At 32.5% G+C, this 22,650-nt stretch overlaps 1 protein-coding gene across 1 annotated transcript in view; it reads left to right on the top strand.

Moving 5' to 3' along the window:
• Positions 1–22,650, top strand: part of LOC119683748 — a 180,590-nt gene that overhangs the window by 79,927 nt on the left and 78,013 nt on the right. The window contains exon 3 of the mRNA XM_038097580.1: positions 20,754–20,903. The gene's annotated coding sequence lies outside the window, so the exon portion shown is untranslated. The remainder of the gene's footprint in view (positions 1–20,753; positions 20,904–22,650) is intronic.

Genomic DNA, 22,650 nt, shown 5'->3' with positions numbered 1-22,650 from the left:
CTATGCTGCTTCTTTTTTCTTAACAAATGTGAAGCTCCCGTACCTTCTTGGTAGGTGGCATTATAGTATTCTCTTCAAAAATTTTTTTTGATATTTCATACTTCGAACTCTTCAGTCTTTATGGTAGTTTCTTATAATATACGGCGTTGCTTGTATGAAGTGTGCACTTTACGTTTACTCAAATCTTCGGTCAAAATAAACACCGAAGTAAATAGATTCAAAAAGTGGTATTTTTCGATATTCCAATTATATCTTTGATGACTCTTGTGGACACATAGCAGCTACTCCGAATTATTTTTTTCACTTTCCTGAAGTTTTCATTATTGAGAATGGTTTTTGAGAGCCTTGTCAAAAACATTAACTTAACTAATAAAAGGTCATACCGTAATCAGCTCACATAAAAAAGAAGTCCTTGATTGGGCCAATTCTAAAAAAGACGAAATAAATTTTGATTACTTAATAAATGTGCTATATTTTATTTTAAAATTTAGGCTATTATAATATGGAATAGAATTTTCAATATAATGAGTTGATTAAAACCTATTTCAAGAACTCTAAGTCTTGAAGTAAATAATACATAAACAAGGAAGATTGGGTTGTCATAGTTGTTTTGTCCCAGGTGTAACCTACTGTAAAAAAATCAAATTAGATTTTGATTATTTGATGAATTCAGGATAATATAATAGCGCTTGCATATAGAAAGCTGCTCGTGAAGTGGGCTTTTGATTTATTTTTAGTTGATCGAAATCAATAATATATTAATAATTTCGTTCAGACGTTTGGAATAAGATAAGTTTTTTTTTTTTTTTTTTAATTTTATTTTCTTTTATTGCGATCTGTCAATTCAGAGTAGACAATAAACAATATTTAAAAGTGACTAAATACTTAAAAGACCATTTTGAGCTTGAATGGACTGAGCTCAGTAGCACATCCGTCTGTTGAAGTCGGGCACATTAAAGTTCCAATGGCGTTTGTTTGCGGAGGCGTGTGAACGTTCTTCCTTCTGCTATAATTCTGCTCATAAAGAGGTTGGGATGATTTAACATACGTTTTTTGTGTTTACTGGCTTGGCTTTTTATGACATCCTTAACTACCGGAACGTTGAGATCGCGATGTATACATTCATTTGTTATATATCTAGGAGCATCTAAGATTAATCTAAGGGTTTTTGATTGAAAACGTTGAATAATCTCAATATTTGAAGATGCAGCAGTTCCCCAGAGTTCAATGCCATATGTCCAGATTGGTTTGAGTATCGCTTTGTAGATAAGAAGTTTATTTTCCACGGAAAGCTTTGAACTTTTGTTTAGTATCCAGTAGAGCTCCCGCATTCTGATGCCAAGTGCTTTTCTTTTGGTAAAAATATGGTGCTTCCAAGTTAGTTTTGTGTCAAAGTGTATTCCTAAATATTTCACTTGGGTAGATTGAGGGATTAAGATATCGTTAAGTCGTACCGGAGGGCAATTTTTCCTTCTCATTGTAAAGGTTATTTGTGAAGACTTAGTCTCATTTGCTTTTATTCTCCAGGTTTTAAGCCACTGGGAAATGTTATCTAGCGCTCGCTGGAGTTTGTTTGATGCTAACTGGTGATTTTCGTCTGTAGCAATTACCACAGTATCATCGGCAAAAGTTCCAATCTCAGTACCAACGGTGGTAGGCAAGTCGTTAGTGAAGAGTAAGTATAACACTGGTCCCAAGACACTGCCTTGTGGCACTCCAGCCTGAATTGGCTGCAAAGTTGACATTTCATTCCCCTGTTTTACAAAGAAATATCGTGATTCGATGCAAGATTTTAAGAAAATATAGTAATTAATTGGGAGCATCTTTTTAAGCTTAAACAATAGGCCGTTATGCCAAACTTTATCAAATGCCTGGGATATGTCCAGAAATGCTGCTGTGCAGTACTTCTTTTTGTCAAATGCTGTATGTATGACATTAACCACTCTGTGTACTTGCTCTATTGTACTGTGTTTTTTTCTAAAACCAAATTGATATTCCGGAATTAGTCTCCTTCTATTGACAATGGGCATTAATCTGGTAAGAAATAAATTTTCCAACAACTTTGACATAACCGGTAGAAGACTAATTGGTCTATATGACTTAACATCTTTTGCCGTTTTCCCAGGTTTGAGTATCATGGTGATTTGAGCCACCTTGAATTGAGGAGGGATAAAGCCTTTTGTGACAATAGAATTAAAAATGTTTCGCAGCAGTACTATTGCTTCATCCGGTAACTCCTTTAATATTTTTGAAGTAATTAGGTCATAGCCGGGTGCTTTATTTATTTTTAGTTTCTTGATTTCAAATTTTATGTCGAAAATGGAGAATTTTTGTATTGGAAGGTCCAGTTGGTGCGTTTGCAGTAAAACCTCTCTAATCTCTTCAGATATACTATTTGGGGCTTCATTAATGTTTGGAACAAAAACTGAAGACAGATGGTCCTTAAATACTTTGCATTTTTCTGTATCTGTTCGGGCCCATTGCCCAAGTTCGTTTTTTACTGGTGCATTGTGCGTTGTTGTCTGTTTCTTGATTGCTCGCCAGAGAGAGTAGTTGGTGGAAGTAGTTGCGTCTAGTCTTTGGAGATTTCTTTGTATTTCCAAATTTCTGGTTGTTTTCAGATGTTCTTTTAGATTTTTGATCAGCACATTAAAAAGTTTTTTATCTTTCGGAGATTTGGTTTGTTGCCAGCGCCTTCTGGCTGCTCTTTTGGCTCTTATAAGTTCTTGAGTCGTACTACATAATGGTGTGGGGAATTGTTGCATGTTTGAAGGCGTGGATCTCCAGGCTGATTGTTGAATACTCCTTATAAGATGTTCAGTTGCAAGCGCAATTTCTTCGTCTGTTTTAAGCGCCGTTTTTTCATCAAGTAATGCCTTAAGTGTATGCCTAAAGGCATCCCAGTTGGTTAATTTGTTGTGCAGATAACATTTTTGAACTTTAAGTTGTATATTCGATTTTATCCGTAATAATACTGGCGAGTGATCTGATGAAAGATCAAAGCTAGATTTACAGAAAGTGTCGTTTTGTCGCACTCCTTTAGTAACACAAAAGTCTAACAAGTCTGGCATTTTTTTGGGATCCGTGGGCCAATAAGTTGGTTCTCCAGACGAGATAGTTGAAAGGTTTTCGCTTCTTATAGCCGCAAGCATCTGTCGTCCTTTGGGTGTTGAAAGCCGAGAGCCCCATTCAACGTGTTTAGCATTAAAATCTCCCCCCGCAATAAATCTGTTACCTAAGGTTCTAAAGAATTTTTTATATGTTGCCGTCTTAGTTACGTGTTTTGGTGGACAGTATACTGATGTTATTGTGATTGAGCCACACCAATCTTTTACTGATATGCTGGTTGCTTGAATCTCTTCAGTGCGGTATTGTTGCATTTCAAAGTGTAATATATTTGTTTTAACTAAAATGCCACTTCCCCCATGAGCCGTTCCATCGGGATGCATAGTGTGGTAAAAGTCATAGCCTGGTACTTTAAAATAATGTTTTGAAGTAAAACGTGTTTCGGATATTAGCATGATGTCTACTTTTTGATCTTTTAAAAATTCTTGTAGCTCTAAACAATGTTTTGACAGCCCATTCGCATTCCAGAGCACTATATTTAATTCACTGTCGGACATAATTTAGTCGTCAGCGTGACAAGAACATTCATTAACGTAGTGATTTGTTCTAACATTTGCTTAACTACTATTAGAACTTCGCTCATGGTATCTGGAGATTTAGGAATAGTATGAGATTTAGGTGATTGTTCCACTAGCACACTAGCATAACTTCTTTTGGGATCCCTTGGGATAGAAACTTTGTCTTTTTCTTCGTCAGTTTCTTTGTTTGTAGTTGTTGTTGGTTTAGGTTTTAGTGTTGGAAATTTCGCAGTTTGTAGCTGCTTATAAATCGAACAGCCTTTATAATTTGCAGGATGGTTTCCTTCACATAATACGCACTTGACTTCAGTACTTCTTCCTTGGATTGGACATTGAGACGAAGAATGGTTTTTTGCACATTTGATGCACCTCGGATGTCTTCGACAATAACTTTTCGTGTGGCCATAGTCTTGGCAGTTACTACACTGAGGGATGTCTCGTTTAGGACGAGGAGGCTCAAACGTGACTCGACTATGCATCAAATTCTTTATGCTGTAGATCTCCTTGTTATTTTGTTGAGGCTCAAGTTCTACAATGAAGAGAGGAAGTGGTTTTTTCGATTCTCTGTGTTTCATATTGAACACGTTTAGAGCTTTATGACCTATTTCCGCCAGAGCTGTTTTAATGTCCTCGGTATTGACAGACGAATGCATATTTCTCAGGATAGCTTTAAAATTTCGTTCATCTTTAGGCTTGTAGGTATAAAATTCGGTTTTTTTCGATTCTAGTTGCTTTACTATTGTAACATAAGACTCAGTTGTTTTTGCTTGGATTTTTACCTTTTCGTTGTTTAAAACTTTTAGCTCAAAATTGTTTTCTACTTGTGAGGACAAAAGATTTATGAGAGGATTTATGTTATTCACCCTATCTACGAATATTGGTGGAGGTTTGGGCTGCTTTTCGGCATGTTGTGTCACTTCTTCAACTTCTTCCTCTTCTGTTTCTAGTACTGAAAATCTATTTGCGGAACGGCTTGGATTGTCTAGCCAGTAACTATCTAATTTAGCTTGTTTTTTAGTTTGTTCAGCATTTTTTGAACGACGAATTTCAGGACTTGAACGAGTTCTTTTCTGACTTTCTTTTGGAAGATTAATTTTTTGTATTGAAGAGTTGCTTAATGAGTTTTCTCTTGAGTTTCCCTTCGATTGAGTATGTACTTTGAAAGTTTTTTGGCTGTTCTGCTCTTTGTGCACAGGTGTCGAGAACATAGCGCAATTTGATGTAGTAGGTATTTCGTTCAGTATATTGTTTGATATATTAGCGATTGAACTTACCGAAGTTGTTGGAAGTAAAGATAAGGCATGAGTAGACGAAACGGATATCTGAGTTGATGTAGAACTCAAGGTGTTAGTTATCGAGTTTGCAGTGCATACTGTGACGCTATTTGTAGTACATGTTGATGTTGAGCAGGAATGTGCTATTAGATTTGATGGGGAGAGTCCCACCGTGAGCGTATGAGGTGAGCTTATCAGTGGGGTACGGCATTGTTCACTCCAAGAGTGAGATATATTACCTAGTTTTTGGTTTAAACAAGTGTCGTAGTTTTTTTCAATTGAGTTTGAATTGTTTTCGGCCTGTAGCTGTTTTTGGCTTCGTGTTGCTAAGGGACTTCGTTGAACACTCATTATTTGAAATTGTGTTAGTTAATGTTTGGTTTTCGTTGATCTTATTTTGCTATGCACTGGAGCGTTCGCATAAATTAGCGTATCGCCCATGCAGCAGAACAAGTGATTTTTGAGTAGAAATTATTTTAAAAAGATTAAATTATTTTTAAAAAAAAAAGAATCGGTTAAATTAAAATGTTAATTAGTATAAAAATGTACCATATATCACATTTGATTTTGTTTAAGTTGTATTTTAAATGCAAATAAATATTCAAATATTAATATAAATAAATTTTTTATTATTTTAATAAAATAAATATTAAATATTAATATAAGTGTTCAAAATTTTCACAAAATAACACGTATTAAATTTTTGGATAATTAATTTTATCCAAAATTCGTTTTAGCGTTTTGCAACACTTATTTTAGTTTATTATTTTAAGTTTAAAAGCTTTTATTTGCTGTCTCTATCAGCTTTTATGTGTTTGTGTATAGAAAAACCAGACACTAGTGTAACTATCTGTCTCTGTCAGATTTGTTTAATTTAAATTAAATTTACGTTCCAAAATAAGGCGAATTATTACAAGAGCGCCAAAATCTTTATGCTATCACAATATAAATACGAACAATTGATTTGAACATTTATTCACTATTTCAATAGTTTTTGCATATATACTGCGATTCAGCACTCAATAACTTCGTTTATCTTGAACTTTGTATGTAGTTATCGCGCTAAACACCCGCTAACTAGTAAAACTTTGCAAGAGCACTATAAAACACGTCCGTACGTGGAGAAGACTGATCTACATCATTTAAGATAAGATAAGTAAGTCTTCTTTATACGGTATGTAATTATGGACAAAATAGGGTTGTGATAGAATCATTCCTGATACGATTTGATAGTCACTTAAATTGGCAGTAAATTTCACCAATAAGTATATATATGCAATTGTCATATTATGTGATTTAAATTTTGAATTAGGTTTCGTTCCCTAAGGTGCAACTAAATTTAAATTGCTTTAACTGCTCTAATAAAAACAGATATTGTTCAAAATTATCACAGTTATGTAGGTGTACCTATGTTGACGGTATCGACAAATTGTTTCATAAGGATGCTGTAAAAGTATTAGGAAAGCTTTGCACTAAAATTAAACCATAAAAATAATGCCTTATTACATGTAGAATCAAAAGCAAATCCTCCCGAATATTAATTTAAATGTAAGAAAGAGTTTAAAGTTGAAAGTCGCATTGTTGAAGATATTAATTAAGATATATATATGTACCATATATTATTTAAATTATACGTATTGGCACTGTTATTGGTGAATGAAATAATTTATTGTAAAAATTGTTATATATTTAAAATCAATTGAAGGAATAGAACTATTACACCAGGAATCAAAAACTTAGACTATATACGTAGTATACATATAGTATTTATGTTCACTTGTATCAAAACCTGTAGAAATAATCTTTACTGAATGTTCAAGGATAAGAATACACAAAACTCAAACTGTATAAGAAGGTTAAGATTTGCTAAGTTTGTTGAAAAATTTTAAGTAGTGCAAATGTACTTAACTAGAAAAGAATTGAATTCGATGAAAGCGGCATACATCGCCGCTAAACCCAGTAACCAAAAATAGAACAAATGTTAAATCTTTGCAAACACAAATGTTGTTGATTCACTTACAACAGTGAACTTACATATAAGAAGCTTAGAGAAAAAATCCATTAAGGAAATTAATTGAGAGACCATACAAGGCTCAGAATATTCACACCCACATACCCATTGCTGCAGTGCCCAAACCGTTGTAGATTTTATGTAGGTAAGAGTTGATGGGCTGTCGTGCACATAGTCACATGTGAGCCCACACTTTAACACTAAATATATGCTAACTTGGTTCGCGTTAGTACTTCAAATTGTTGACATCTGTAGTCGTACATTTGTGTTTGTTCCGGGAAACATCAACTATTTTATGCTGCTTCACTTTTTTCTCATTTAAGTTATGGACCAATGGAGTACAGTTTTTTTGAGCTCAAGTTTTCTTAGTGTACCCAATAGAGTTGTGACATAAAAAACTGTCTGTACTGTCATTTACAACTTAAAAAATCTTTTCATATTTGAGTAGAGCACAAAGGCAGGAGAATGCTTTAGCAACACTTGATAGTTGGAATTAAGCTGCACTCAGGAATATGACACTAGTACGGACTCCTTACTGGCTTGATGTACTTTGTAGCTTATTCAAATTATGCCATGTGCTTTACACATAAATATGTAAAAGCATATTCCACTAACATCATTTGGCCACAACTTATTATTCTAAATAAATTTGAAAGGCCACTTGTGGCTAGAAGAAAAAAAATAATATTAAATAATAAAAATATAAGATAGCAAGTAAAACATTTTTTGAATTAAAATTTGCTGCGCTTCCTTGCACTGGGAGAAACACTTCTGTCATACACTTTCAAGCAGAAAGTGACAAAACGGCACACTTGACTTATACAACTGAATATGTACTAAAGACGAGCGAGTGGCATAGTTCCGGTGAAGTTATCTGAGCCACACATTGCGCAACGTCTTAACTATGAGTCGCATTTTATTCGTAATTTGATGGTCCTCATATTTACACAAAATCCATTCTGAATTAAGCAGAAGAAGAGTTCACAACAGGCACAAACAAGTAGAGCTTTAGTAACCACTTCGAATAGAACTAAAACTGCAACTAAGTGTAGGGCATTTAATCTTATAGCCCAGCTATTTCCCTTTCCACAATACCAACAAAAACGTAGTGGCTTTGACATATGGTGACGCGCTCCAAATTGCAGCGCTTGCATATATTTACACAAATATTGCAGATGTATTTTTTTCACACCGTTAATATAGTGAATCCTAAGTAGTTTTAAGGTCTGAATTGGATGACATTCTGCTGCTCCTAAAGCAAAACACCAAACATGGCTGCAATGGCACAGCTTGTATGTTAAAATCATACTTTATGTACGCAGCTGTCTGTTGGTTCCTTCTTGCAGTTCTGTTCTGTTCTGTTCTGTTCGGCGAATATGCTTCCTTTGGCAAGAGGAAAAAAGGAAAAACCGAAAATCTGATTAACATGAGAAGCTAACAGTTGGGGGAGGAGTACATAAACGTGTACATGGAATCGCACATTGAGGATAATAGCTGCTGCTACAATAGCAACATTTAGCAACCACAACGAGACACTGCAAGCAATAGTAGTAGAAGTAGAAATAGTAGTGGTAGTAGCAGCAGCAGAAGTAGTAGTAGATTTGCCGGAACTCAGTACGGAAATGCTTATGCCAAAACGTATTGCAGAGTGACATAAAATTTGCATACGCAATACACTTTTAGTGGTGCCATTGTTGCCAACAAGCACCAAAAATAGAATAAAAATAAAGTTGAAATTTTAAATTCAAATTCAAATTCAAATTTTTATATACGCGAGATGCTGCATTTTAGTTCGACTTAACTTGCGGACTTGAGTTAAATTCTCAGTACGGCATAGCATTGCCAAGTGCTTAGTCCTTTCTGTATGTAGGATTGTTCCGGTTGTTTAGCTTTGTGCTACAATAATAAAATGCAGATGTACATATATGATAAATATGCATACATATGTAAATCATCATTACATGACGGTTGTGCATGTATGTGTGTATTGCAACTAACCGCTTCGGATGTACATATCCATAATAATCAGTTGCAAGTACTGCTTTACTATGTTTAGAGTATTTAATGTCGATGTTACAAGTGCTTCCACTGACAGTTATTTGCAGTGCCACGCACTTATGCACATTCCTCATGCCTTCAAATCTCCATCCATATTAACAAAAATATATTCACTTAAAAATTTACATAAAATAAAATTTTAGTTTATTTAAATTCATATGCAAAATGGCGACAATGTCACTTTTTTGCTACTATTTCGATTTGTTCATTGAATTTTTGTATATATTTTTTTTACTACATTATTTTTATGATCCTTTGAAGTGGTGTGTGAACGCCCTTGTATTAAAAAGCAAAATTTATTTTAAATATAAAAATTCAGAAATTTTAATTTACACATAAAAAATATGTTTAAAAATATAAAATAATAAATCAAATTAACCATGGCGGTTTCATAATTTATAAGTGCTTTTAGTTTGTTTAGTCATTTCAATGCAGTATTATTAAAAAGGACATACTCGTATAATAAAAAAATTTTTTTGGACGCAGGATATTTATATGTAAAAAAAATATTTATGAATAGTTCAACATAATTTAATAATATATAAAATAATGTATTTTTCGCAGGGCATCGTGTTTTAAATAGAAACATACGTCGTTAGCACCAGCAAAAATAATATCTATTTATATATATATATTCGAAAAGATCGTGAAAGCTCTTCAGTGCTTTTACAGAGAGCTCCATATCTTGAGGTTAGCTATATATGTATATATATATAAGTTATCATCATCGAACTGTAACATACTGTTATTATTATTATTATTTAAAATAGGCTATTTGTGCACCCCGACCTAAAAGATCTATTGTGCGCCTATAGGCCCAACTAGGACAATTTTAGACTATTTATAAATCTTATAATTGCAGTGGGCTTAATTTTACCTATTTGATTTGGGACCAGGATCCCGCTACCAAGGTAATCGAGTCTACGTCTTGCCACCGCTGGGCAGTTGCATAGAACATGTTCTGATGTTTCCTTCTCCTCATGACAGAGTCGACAGGAATCACTTTCTACCGCACCTAAAATCTTCATGTGGTAATTAAGTCTACAGTGTCCTGTAAGAAGTTCAGTGTAGATTTTGATATCATTTCTGCTAAGGTTGATGATAGCATCAACTTTGATGTGTTCAGGATCAATGAATCTTTTTGACTGTCGCATGCCTGTTTGGGCTCTCCAGTGTTCAAGTAGATGCTGTTTCTCCCGTTCACATAATAAGTTGTTTGTGAAGCTATTTGTTACCCCGCAGAAGGGCTCTGGCCCAATGAAAGGAGTACATGCACCCTTCTTTGCTAATATGTCTGCTATTTCATTGCCCTCATGCCCCTCGTGTCCCGGTACCCACATAAGAGTAACATAGTTCCTCGATGGTAGGGTGTTGAGAAGTTGAAAGCATTCCCAAACCAGCTTTGATTGGAATGAGGATTTTGCTAAAGATTTTAGAGCTGCTTGGCTGTCTGATAGAATGCATATGTTGGTACCTCGGGTGCCCCTACGTATGCATTCTCTTGCACAAAGCTCTAAGGCATGGACCTCTGCCTGAAAAATGGAAGCAGTTTTTCCCATTGCGATTGCTTTACGGAAGTTTGGTCCCATAACTCCTGCTCCTGCACTGCCATTATCCATTTTGGACCCATCAGTATACCATAAATGAGAGCCCTGCTTTAAGTTTATTTTATTATTTCTCCAAGTTGATCGGTCACTAATGACCACTTCGAATTCCCTGGAGAAAGCTAATTTTCTATTCATCTTGTCGAAGACCTTAAGGCACGGAGAATTCCAGATTTCATCTAGAATCTTTGCGTGTCCTGTCAGATTGCCCTCTTTAAGATTACCTAGATAAGGAAGCCTTAGTGCAGCACTGGTCGCAGTCCTTTTAACTGTAATGTGTAATGGGGTGAGTCCAGTAAGCATTGCTAGGGCTTCTGTGGGGCACGTTCTCATTGCTCCCGTTACGCTTAGACAGGCTGTTCGATGAATCTTATTGAGAGTCATCTTAGCCTTCGTCTGATTTACCTTTGGCCACCATGCCAAAGAAGCATAGGTGATCATCGGTACTATTACGGTCTTGTACGACCAAGCCATCATTTTTGGTCGCAGACCCCAAGTTTTACCATACAGTCTTTGGCACGCATAAGTTGCTCTTAGAGCTTTGCCAGTTATATATGATAAATGGTTTTTCCAAGTAAGAGTTTTATCTAGAATTACTCCTAGATATTTCATTTCCTCAGATAGTATTAAGTCAGTGTCCCCTAACTTTAAGGTCCCTAGACTCATCTTCCTTCTTCTGGTGAAGGGTATTACATTTGTTTTATTCGGATTAATCGAGAGTCCTTTCTCTTGACACCAATTTTGAGTGATATCAAGAGCTAGTTGCATACGATCGGATATGGTGGAGTCAAATTTGCCTCTAACCATGATGACTAGATCATCTGCAAAGCCCTGAACTTCATATCCGAGGTCACCAAGAGACTGTAGGAGTTCGTCAATGACCAATAGCCATAGGAGTGACGAAAGAACGCCTCCTTGAGGACATCCTTTGGTTGACTTGACAGTTAATCTCTTCGTCCCCATTTCAAAGATTATCGTCCTATTTTTCAGCATATTGAGAATCCATGTTATGATCAGTCTATGTATTCCTTTCCTGACCATTCCTGCCTCAATTGATCTGAATGTTGCATTATCAAAAGCTCCTGTAATGTCAACCGATGTGCAGAGAGCTATTTCCTTACCGTCTAAAGCCTTCTCGATTTTACTCGTCAGACTATGTATAGCGGTGTCGGTCGATTTGCCCGACTGATAAGCATACTGTTCAATATGTAGAGGTGAAGCTTTAATATAGACTTCCCTGATGTATTGATCTAGAATCTTCTCCATTGCTTTAAGCAGGAAAGAAGTAAGGCTAATGGGCCGAAAAGCTTTTGGCGTGTGGTCCGCCTTTTTGCCTGCTTTCGGTATGAAAGCTACCCTAGCCTTCGTCCAATGTTTAGGTATTACGCCTAATTCTAGACTTATCCTAAATAAGTTTGTTAATATCGGTGCTAATATATCAACGCCTTTCTGAAGAAGGCACGGTTGTATATTATCGATACCAGGTGATTTAAACGGGCTGAAAGTGGAAATGGCCCATTTAGTTTTATTGACTGTAAAGATTTTACGGGCCAGTGAAAGATCTCTTCGTGTAACCAATAAGAAACGAGTATCCTCAATGGTTTCCGTAGTCTCAGTATACATGGCGCAGCCTGGAAAATGAGTGTCCAGCAAAAGCTGTCCCGTTTCTTCCAGACTTACCGTAAAGCTTCCGTCAGCCTTCTTTAATGTAGAGAGGCTATTTGAGTGGTCTTTATTTAGAGATTTCTGGAGTCTCGCAGCCGCAGGAAGTGTTTCAATCTCCTCGCAGTGCCTCCTCCATGATTCCCTCTTTGATTTCCTCAATTCCCTATTGTAAGCCGTTAAGGCACACTTGTAAGATGCCCAGTCCCCATTGGACTTGGCTCTATTAAGGAGCTGGCGGGCTTTTTTGCGTAAAATATCTAGTTCCCTATTCCACCATGGGACGTTCCTAGAACGTTTCTTTTTGATAAGTTCGCAGCTATTTTCAAAAGCCCCTGTAATAATATTTTCTAGTTTGTTAACCTCAAGATTTAGTTCCTGACAATTAGTAATCCTATTCCCAAGACAACTAATGTTTTGTTCTAAATAGAAGTTATATAGAGACCAGTTGGTCTTCCTAACATTTCTTATTTCGAAAGTGTCTTCAACTTCCCCTTCCAAATCAAAGCGTATATATTTGTGATCTGATAAGGAGTTCTCCTCTAACACCCTCCAATTTGAAATGTTATTTGATATAAATGCACTTGCTAAAGTGAGATCTAATACCTCTTCCCTTATCGCATTTACAAAAGTAGGTTCGTTACCTTTATTAACTACCATTAAATTGTTAACATACTGTTAACTGTATGTGTTAACTTAATAGTAAAAGGCTGGATCACATTTTATGCAAGATATTTGTTAATGGGCGTGTGATGACACAGTCTTTTTAGCCTTTCTGGCATGATAGTTAGACCCGTAACATAGGTATAGTCTAAATCTAGTTATAAAAAAAAAGTAGTTTTAAGTCAGATTGCAACGTAGGTATGCAGGAAACAAACATTAAAATACCTTATTAAGTTGGAGGGGCTTAAGTTTAAGGCTAAATAATGTTTTATTATGTATATCTTTAAAAATATATAATTATTCTGTACAATAAAGAATAATAAAATAAACACTTTGCTATCTACACCTTTTTCTGCTAGCGACTTTTATCGATTGTTTATAATATAGTATTTAATAAATAGAATAATATTTATAATTTACATAATCGGCAAGGGACTGAAACTTCTCACTATTAACAACTCGCATCTGAGTACTATCCACACTTAATTGATGACAATTTCTACTACAACTAGTGGATTGTGGATATTGACGTAATAATGAATTTTAAACCAATGGTCTCGTAGTTACTAGAAATACATATTACTACATAACGCAATACAATACAATACAATACACTACAATAAAAGAAAACTAAATAAAATAATATAAATTAAAATAAAATAAAATAAAATAAAATAAAATAAAATAAAATAACATAAAATAAAATAAAATAAAATAAAATAAAATAAAATAAAATAAAATAAAATAAAATAAAAATAAATAAAATAAAATAAAAATAAAATAAAATACAATAAAATAAAATAAAATAAAATAAGAATAAAATAAAATAAAATAAAATAAAATATAAATAAAATTAAAATAAAATAAAATAAAATAAAATAAAATAAAATAAAATACAAATAAAATAAAATAAAATAACAATAAAGTATAATAAAATAAAATAAAATAATATAATTATAAAATAAGATAAAATAAAATTAAAAATAAAATAAAATAAAATTAAAATAAAATAAAATAAAACTAAAATAAAATACAAATAAAATAAAATGAAAAACAAATGAAAATAAAATAAAATATAAATACAATAAAAAAAAATAAAATAAAATAAAATAAAATAAAATAAAATAAAATAAAATAAAATAAAATAAAATTAAATAAAATTAAATAAAATTAAATAAAATAAACAAAATAAAAAAAAATAATATAAACAAAATAAAATAAAGTAAAATCAAATAAAATAAAATAAATTTAAATAAAGTTAAATGAGAAAAATTAAATAAAATAAATAAAATAAAAAAAGTAAATAAAATAAAATATAATAAATAAAATAAAATATAATAAATAAAATAAAAGTTAAAATGAAATTATATGATAAGATAAAATGAAATAAAATAAAATAAAATAAAGTAAATAAATAATATAAGATATAATAAGGTACAATAAATAAAATAAAATAAAATAAAATAAAATACCATAAAACCTAATAAAATACAGTACAATCCAATACAATAAAATCCATATAAAATCCATATAATTTACAAAGTCCATATAAAATATTATATAACTTTATGTTTATTAATTATTGTTTTTCGAATAAAACTTATTAAATTTTAAACTCTTGGTTTTTGAAGTTATAACATTTTAATTCTGAATATAAATTATACGACTTATTTATCAGCAAATTTTTTAAACCATTTCCCATAAATTCAATGCAGTAATTTTTATTTGTAATAAAATTAATATTCTGTATCGTAAAAATTCAAGACAAATAATTTTGCAATTTTTATAAATGAGTTTCCTGCTGCAGATTATGTATTTACTAAGCGAATTCGACAAGGATATTTAAAGCTTATTTCCGGTATAAAGCTCTTAGCATAAAATAAAATATTTTCGCATTAAGTAAGTACTATAAACTCCGCACAATACACTTCAAGCGCAGATGAGGGGTGGAGGTGGAAGAAGTGGGGAAGTGGGGAATTTCACAACAGCCCATAAAATGCACAAAAATAATACATAAGCTACAGTGTAAAACTTATAAGATAAATATTTTGTAAACATTTTTTGGCAAGTGTTGTCGAGCACACAAAAAACTTTTCGCTACTTTGGAGCACCGGTAGAAGTGACACAAAGGCAGTTGAAAGACAGATTTTGGCAAAGGCGAACCAAAAGTTGTGGCTACTCCTCCTCACTTTTTGCAGCAGTTGGTTGTAAAAGAATTAGTAACACTTCGTTGCACTTCATTGCAAAGGACACACATACGGATACGGATACGGGTAAAAATAAAGGATACTTAGAGTCGTTGAAATAACGTTGGCGGCACGAAATCAAAACCCAACTACAGTTTCTTGTTACATAGCTGTTACTTTTGATTAGTGTCCTGTCAAAACAAAAAATTCCCTAATAGTCAAAGTTGGCGTAACCACATCAGTGCACAAACATTTGAAAAATGTAAATACGTATACGTAACATAAGCGTATCGCAAGCGTATCACAAGCGTAACGCAAGCGTAACGTAAAACACAATGTGTGGGGAATGGATGAAAATATACCTTGACGGTTGATTCTTAATGATATTGAGTAGTCACTCGAGGATTCCATGCATGTGCGACCAAATATTGATGCTTCAGCTTTTGACCATTTACCAGTGTTTGTGCTTTTCGTGCTTTCGAAATGATCCTTTTTGGAAGCTGCAATTAATTTGCTTTGTTTTTCCAGTTGACCAATCCATTATTTTGCCAAAAAGCGCCAGTTTTTGCTGGTTTTTGCTGGTTTTTTTTGTTGGTTTTTGCCAAAGGAATCCGTTGAATATTTGTTTCAGCAACTTAAGTGGTTCCTTAGTGACTTTGAAAGTTTCAACTACTGTAAAAGTTTAACTATAGTATATTGTGATAAATTATTTAATTTTATTAAATAATTTATTTCTGTTAATATTTTTAATTTTTTGTTTTCTGCTGCTTTTGAGCAAAGCACATTGGCAACGAATTTGTTGAACTTTTAAATTTAGTCAATTATTTTGAAAGTTTACAGGAATTTATTTGTTTCGTCCTTGTTTGTTGCTGAAATTGTTGTGTTGCTGGAATTAGTTGTTGTTTTTAATTTGTTGTTCTGTTGTTTTGTTGTTTTGTTGTTATTAATATTTTTAAAGTTGCATTTGGGTTAATTTATGTTTCACATTATTTATGTAGGTTAACTAAGGTAGATAGCAGCACATTACTGGCATGCTTCTGCAGCAAATTACAAATTATGAGCGTAATTACTAATGTAGAAAATGTTCAGAATGCTATACATTCACTTCCACATGTATGTACGTACCATTGTGCCATGGAACATACGGTTGAACACACCAACAAATTCGAATGGTAAACATTTTTGCCGTGTTTTATTAAGACTTGTAGATGCTGCTGCTGCTGCTGTTGGTGCTGCTGTTTTTACTGCTCTTACAACATTAATGTTGCCAGCTATTGAAACATGCAATTTTTTAACTTATATCTTTTTGTTCTTTTCCGATTTTGTTGGCAATGAATTTTCTTGTTTCTATTGAAACGAGGGCTGAATAGAAACTTCCGAGATAATGTGATAACATTTTAATATGGAAATATATGTATTCCAATATTGAATAAGTAATATTAAATAGTTTACTATATCTCTTAAAAGGCATATGTCTGTTATTACATACTTATTATATTCATTCATACCAAAATATTTCGAATCCTGAACGAAGAGCAAAACTGTTGCAAAAGAAAAAATTTTGATTTGTCGAGTTTTTGAGTTATGAAAGTTTGAGTTAGACGTTCTTTTTCTTAATTATTGTATTATTTTATCTCAATTTTTAAAATAAATAAATTTCATGTAGATCATCACCTCCAACCGCTATTCCGAAATGAAAATCTCAATGCTAAGAAAAGGAAACAGATATATAACCAAATAATTCATCCGTCACTTCTATATGGTTGTGTAGCGTTTAGCAAAGCTTCAAACACTACTATTCACCAACTAAAAATTGCACAAAGCCAGGCTCTGAGAAGACTTTTCAAAGTTTCATAGTACATTAGGAAGAATGACATTCTCAGGGACATCAAGATTGATCCCATCAAAAAATATTTAAAGGAGAGAGCCATGAAATTATTTGCGAAAACTGACAGACTTACCAACACCGCGTTATCAAATCTCAGAATGGTTACAGGCTCCTCGGGAAGGTATGCAGGTCTGAGGAAGTGATAAACAATAATCTAGTCAAGGTGTAAAGAGGAGTTTTGAAGATACCTGGAGTTAAAAAAGAGTATAAGTGCTTAAGTGCACTAGCTCAAAACAGCTTCAACATAATAATAATAGAAGATAGAGAAGGGTAAACAATTCATCTTGATCGAGCTTCATTTACAACTATTCTTCTTATAAGAAGAAGAGTTAAAGAAGGGGACAGTAATCAGAATCTTATATTATTTATTCGTGGAAGTGCATATATAACGATATATATTATATATTAAATATAAACGATGTTTATATTTTATTTGTGTCAAAAATTATCACTAAGAAGTGAATTCGAAACAAACAAATAGTAATATATCTAAGCAAAACTTATTTACAAACATAAATACAATTAAGCAAAAAAGAATTAAATAAGTTAATTTGGGTAAATGATACTTAATTAATTCAAATAAATTTATTTATTTTAATTTATACTGGGCTTACGTATTTTATTTAATACATAAAAATACTAAAATTAAAAAACTCACTGATCAGTTGGTCGTATTAACAATTAATTATTCTAAATTAATTTAATTAAATATTAAATTGTTTAAGTCAAACAATTTAGCTTCAGAATTAATCAACAAATATCCAAACTTATTTATTAACAGTATATTTTGGATGTTATATGTTTTGCTGTCAGCAAAGCACATAATATTTTTTATCTAACCAATAGTTATTGCCGTAAGTTTCTTCATACTAGACCTTAAACCCATAGAAATATTACATCTTAATTATTTTCTTGCTTACTTTCTTGACACTTTTTATTGCTAAGAAGCTTCCTAATTCAAGGAGCAATTCTTGAGCTGATTGGAACGAAAGATTTTTATGAATTATTGAAATTTCGATTTACAGAATTTCGGATTAAGGGATGTATGGTTAAAACTCTACAACTTGCTTAAAAGCTAACACCATTGAGATGAATAGAACAAAGAATTGTAATGAATTGGAGAAGTTCCGATGGGTATTTGGCAATACTCGAAACAGCTGTATGGTCACCCAAAAATTAAAATAATATAAAAAAGAATTTTTGTTGTTGTAGTTCACTACTTTTCGTAGTTCACTACCTCTTTATAAAATAGTTTTATGTAATTTGGAATAATAACATTACTCATGCTGCTCTTTTGTTAGATGCCTTAGTTAGTTTATTAGTTGAATTTGAGGGTGGAATGAATCCTCCAAAAAAGCTGTTTTGATGCCACAATTATTCGGACAAGTTAGAAATAGCCAGAAGCATTGATAAATACGATAAATGTTCGGTCAAGATTAATGCTGGATATATCGCTGAGTGTGTTAAAGAAGGGGGCACCCAAAAGCTTAAGCCTGATTCCAGACTAGGCTGAATATAGATGCTTTTCAGAAATAATAAAATTATGTATTAAAATATGATACAAACAAAAATTCAATGAAAAATAGTCTTATTTTTCAAATAATGTTCTGAAGAGGTTTTTTCGAAGAGTAGTGAAATATAACAACAAAAATTCATATTATATTATTTTAATTAATCGTATTTTTGGTTGGCCATACAGCTGTTTCAAGTATTGCCAAATACCCATCATCAGTGGGTTTTGAAATAATTCTTGTATAAAAATATTCGTAAATAGTTTTTTGAGACTGCAAGCACCAGGAATCGAACTCGCGGCCTGCCAAATTTGAAGCTTAGAGTCAGCGCACCTCAACCAACTGACCCAAAGCCGTACTTGACTTTTTATGTTCTGTGTTTATATAAATACTTGCTGTGTTTATATTAGAACGAAATCATAAACCAGCTGTAGAATAATTGAAATAATTAATTATATTTTTATTTTTTAATTGCTAAATTTCAATACTATCCTGTTTTTAGAGGCATTATTTGTTGCATGATTTGTTCTTTCTTATGTGTAGAACCTTATCTAGGAATGTAATGCTGAGATAATTTTATTTAAAAATAAAATTAAAAACAGTTATTAGATACATACAATAAATTTTTATTATAAAGTCCATAATTTATTAATCCATTATATATATATTGTATTCTCTATCGTCTATACCTTTAAGATAACTATAGATTGTAGTCGTATTATCGGTGCAAAAAAATCATAATTTTTAAGACTAAGGTCGTTTATTATTTTATATTGATCAATTAGTTCTTCCAAAAATATATATGTTACTAAGTCCATTTGGCAATTGTATCACCATTAGTTCCATAATGTATATAGTATGAATACCATATATATAGTATATATAGTATGAATATAGTATGAATACCATGAAGTGCAATTTGTAAATAACTCATTTTAATTAGAATTAATTAACATTTTCAGATATAAAACAAAAAATGCTAGTGCAGAACTTTAATGACTTCAACAAAATTAATCAAGCACTCAGTTTTAATCTGTCGATTTGAATAAATTTTTGTAATTTTCACATTATTACGCTTCCCTCGCTTCACTCGCTTTACTCAGTTCTTTTGCCAAGGCATCAGCATACTCTTGGATGAAAACAAATATCCATAATGGGTCTGGCACTCTAAATATGTTTCGTAATTACATTTCGTCAGGTGATTAAATGCTTAATAATTGTTTTTGCTTTTGTTTTCCAAATGATAGTAATTAAAAGGGTTCTAATACGAGCAATTATTGTGAAAGCAGTGGCTTAGTATCAATTATGCAGAAGGAACTTGAGTTTATTTCACAAAATCTGTTATGTTTAAAATATCTTTGAAAGATACTTCCTCCGTAAATGAGTACTAATACACTTCGTTCGGATGAATCTCAAATCCCCATTCGATGCCACTGCGTGTAACTTTTTATAGATACGAGCATTTACTGATATGTTTGCTGCGTTAACAATTTTGTACTTTTACCTTTTAGTGAGCTTAATTTGGTGCAGATGTTGTTATCTTCTTTAAATTACAATGAAGTGCTTTCGTTCCTTTAGCACAGATACAAAGCTGAAGCTAAATAAGCAGCCAAACAAAGAATCGGTTGGATAATTTGTATGCGTGCGATTATGTTCGCTCGTTTGTGTTTAAGCAGACGTGCACTCGTAAGTATTTTTCCATTCAAAACGTACAAAATTTGAGATACAAAAAGAGCAGAAAATAGAAAAACAAAAACAAAAAACGAAAATTGCAAAAATACTTCAAGCTTATTTCAGTTACATCCGTTTTAAACATTTTAAGTTGAATTATTCAATGTTGCAATTTTTATTTTAATTGGTTTTTACCGCTCACTTTGTAGTAAATAATTGCCCTTATTATAGCTGGCACTGGTAGGACTGCTGAGACTACTGAGACTGCTGGGACTTATGTTGGAAGTCTTTTTCCCTTTTGTTATTCGAATCGCTGACTTCCCGTGTCAGTGGCTCATTTTGCTTCAATTCAGGAATCAATAAATCACTTGATAAATGTCCAATTTAATTTCGCCCTTTTTCATCCTCATCTTCATCTTCAGCTTCATCTTCAGTGTATATAAGCTGAAGCCACTTTTTTTGCACTCAAATAATTTTTTCCAATATTTTTATCCCTTAAAATTTACGTTTCTTTTATATTTCTTATTTTAAATGTAATTTAATTTTTCTTCCGTTCACTTGTGTCCTCTTTGTCATTGCAGGAAGATGTGTGGGCGTACGATTGCTGCTATCTAGACAACTCCAGGAGTAAGGGCATAAAATATTTATGTAGAGAAAACGTAATTGGATCATGCGAAATTCGAGCATCAAGCTGTGGTGTTTGAACGCGACACATAATTGAAGCAACTCAGGTAATTGAGCTTATTTCAAACGTTTGTCGTTTTTTTTTTTTTGTGTCTGCTGTTCTTGAGTCCTTTGGAGGGAGAAACATCATAATAATCAGCTTGTTACTGGTTTCTTATTAAATTTTGAAGTTTAATTAATGTTACACAATTTAATGCTATTAAAAATGGCTACGCATGCAGACAGGGTACTTGAGGCTTAAATTTGAAGAATTTTATTTTTAATATTGAAAGTGCTTTGTTTTAGTGACATTTTGATATTTGAGATTAAAGTAAAGAGCACTGGAGCATTGTGCAAAGAGCACCCAAAAAACACATTTGCACTCAAGCCACAGACATAAATGCTTTCGGTGTGCGTACTTTGGAAGGGGCATATTCGGAAGTTTGCTTTAGATCGGTGTTCACAAACTTCGAACTTCTATCAATATTGATGCATTCTGTGTATTGTATCGCCCGTATCAAGTCGAGCTAAATCAATAAATCAAAATTGTAGCACACCCGTGAACACATGCGGACTACGGAAAATGCAAGGCTGACCCTATTTACTTACAGCTTAAAGCCATTTCGCTGCAGTGTGGCACAGAGAGGAGCATATGTCACAAGAGCCAAGCCACAAAACACGGACACAACAAGCAAAACAATACCAAAATTTTGTTCAAAAATTGTCCTTATTTGTCCTTTTGTTGACTTTAAAGCAATGCGATGCAGACTTCAATTTTTCTGGTTTGCTGTGAAAATTTTAAAATTTATGTTGCTTGAGTCTCTAATTGAAATTGTTTGTTTTAGACGTCAAAAGCTAGAATACGAAATTTGATTATATAGGTATTAAAGATTTTTCATTAAATAATTTTCATTAAATCGAACCAAAAATTCACGAATTTTTTAAAATTGAAAATTGTGTAAGAAAAAAACATAGGTATGAACTCTTTGAATATTTTTAACTTCATATATAAAATATGTTTCGTTTAAATAATGAAAATTTAAAATGCTTATTACACATTGAATTTCTTTAACCTACACTATCGTGTTCTAAAACAGAACTGTCCAGACCAGATGCGATCGCGGGCCAACACAAATCACTGTATAAACTGTAGGGCCGTAGAAACAAATACAAACGTTCATAGTTGTTTTCGACAAAAAAAAATACGGTTTTAATTTTAAATTTAGTTTTATTAATTCATCAATTAAAATTCATTTATTTGGGATGCTATAAAAATAAAATAATGTAGACCTACCAGTGTCCCACAAGCAAATTTTTGCAATTGTAGTAGATTAAAAACAAATCGCGGGCCGCATGTAGCTCGCGACCGCATGTAGGCCGTAATTGGACAGCCCTGTTCTAAAAGATCTTTCACGTTCAATTTTTTCTTTCTTTTTCTTATCTTTACTTAGCGCTACCTTTTAATCATTTAAAAATGACAGCTATTACCAATTTTTTGAAATCTATGGCGTTGTCGATTGGTAAATCTGGGGTAATTTTATCAATCGAGGTGCTCTTTTAATATACTTTTAGTGCAATTTTATTTTCGAGCGGTAAATCTGAGGTAAAATGTATATTACTCGAGATTAATTCATAACACACTAGATATTTTGCCAGCGTAGCAAGATTACATTGGAATTAACAGCTGTTTTATATGTTTAGCCAGATGAAATGTGATTTGATTAGTCTCATACATATCTCAAACAACAAGAGCTAGCACCTTTTTTGGACACTTTTAGACACAAATTTGCTTAGGGTTTAAACTATTCTTTTTAG

Source organism: Teleopsis dalmanni, chromosome 2 (genome assembly GCF_002237135.1).
Source record: "Teleopsis dalmanni isolate 2A chromosome 2, ASM223713v2, whole genome shotgun sequence".
Classification (NCBI taxonomy): Eukaryota; Metazoa; Arthropoda; class Insecta; order Diptera; family Diopsidae; genus Teleopsis; species Teleopsis dalmanni.
Note: the sequence above shows the minus strand (reverse complement) of the source record. Positions and strands in the feature narration are given on the sequence as shown.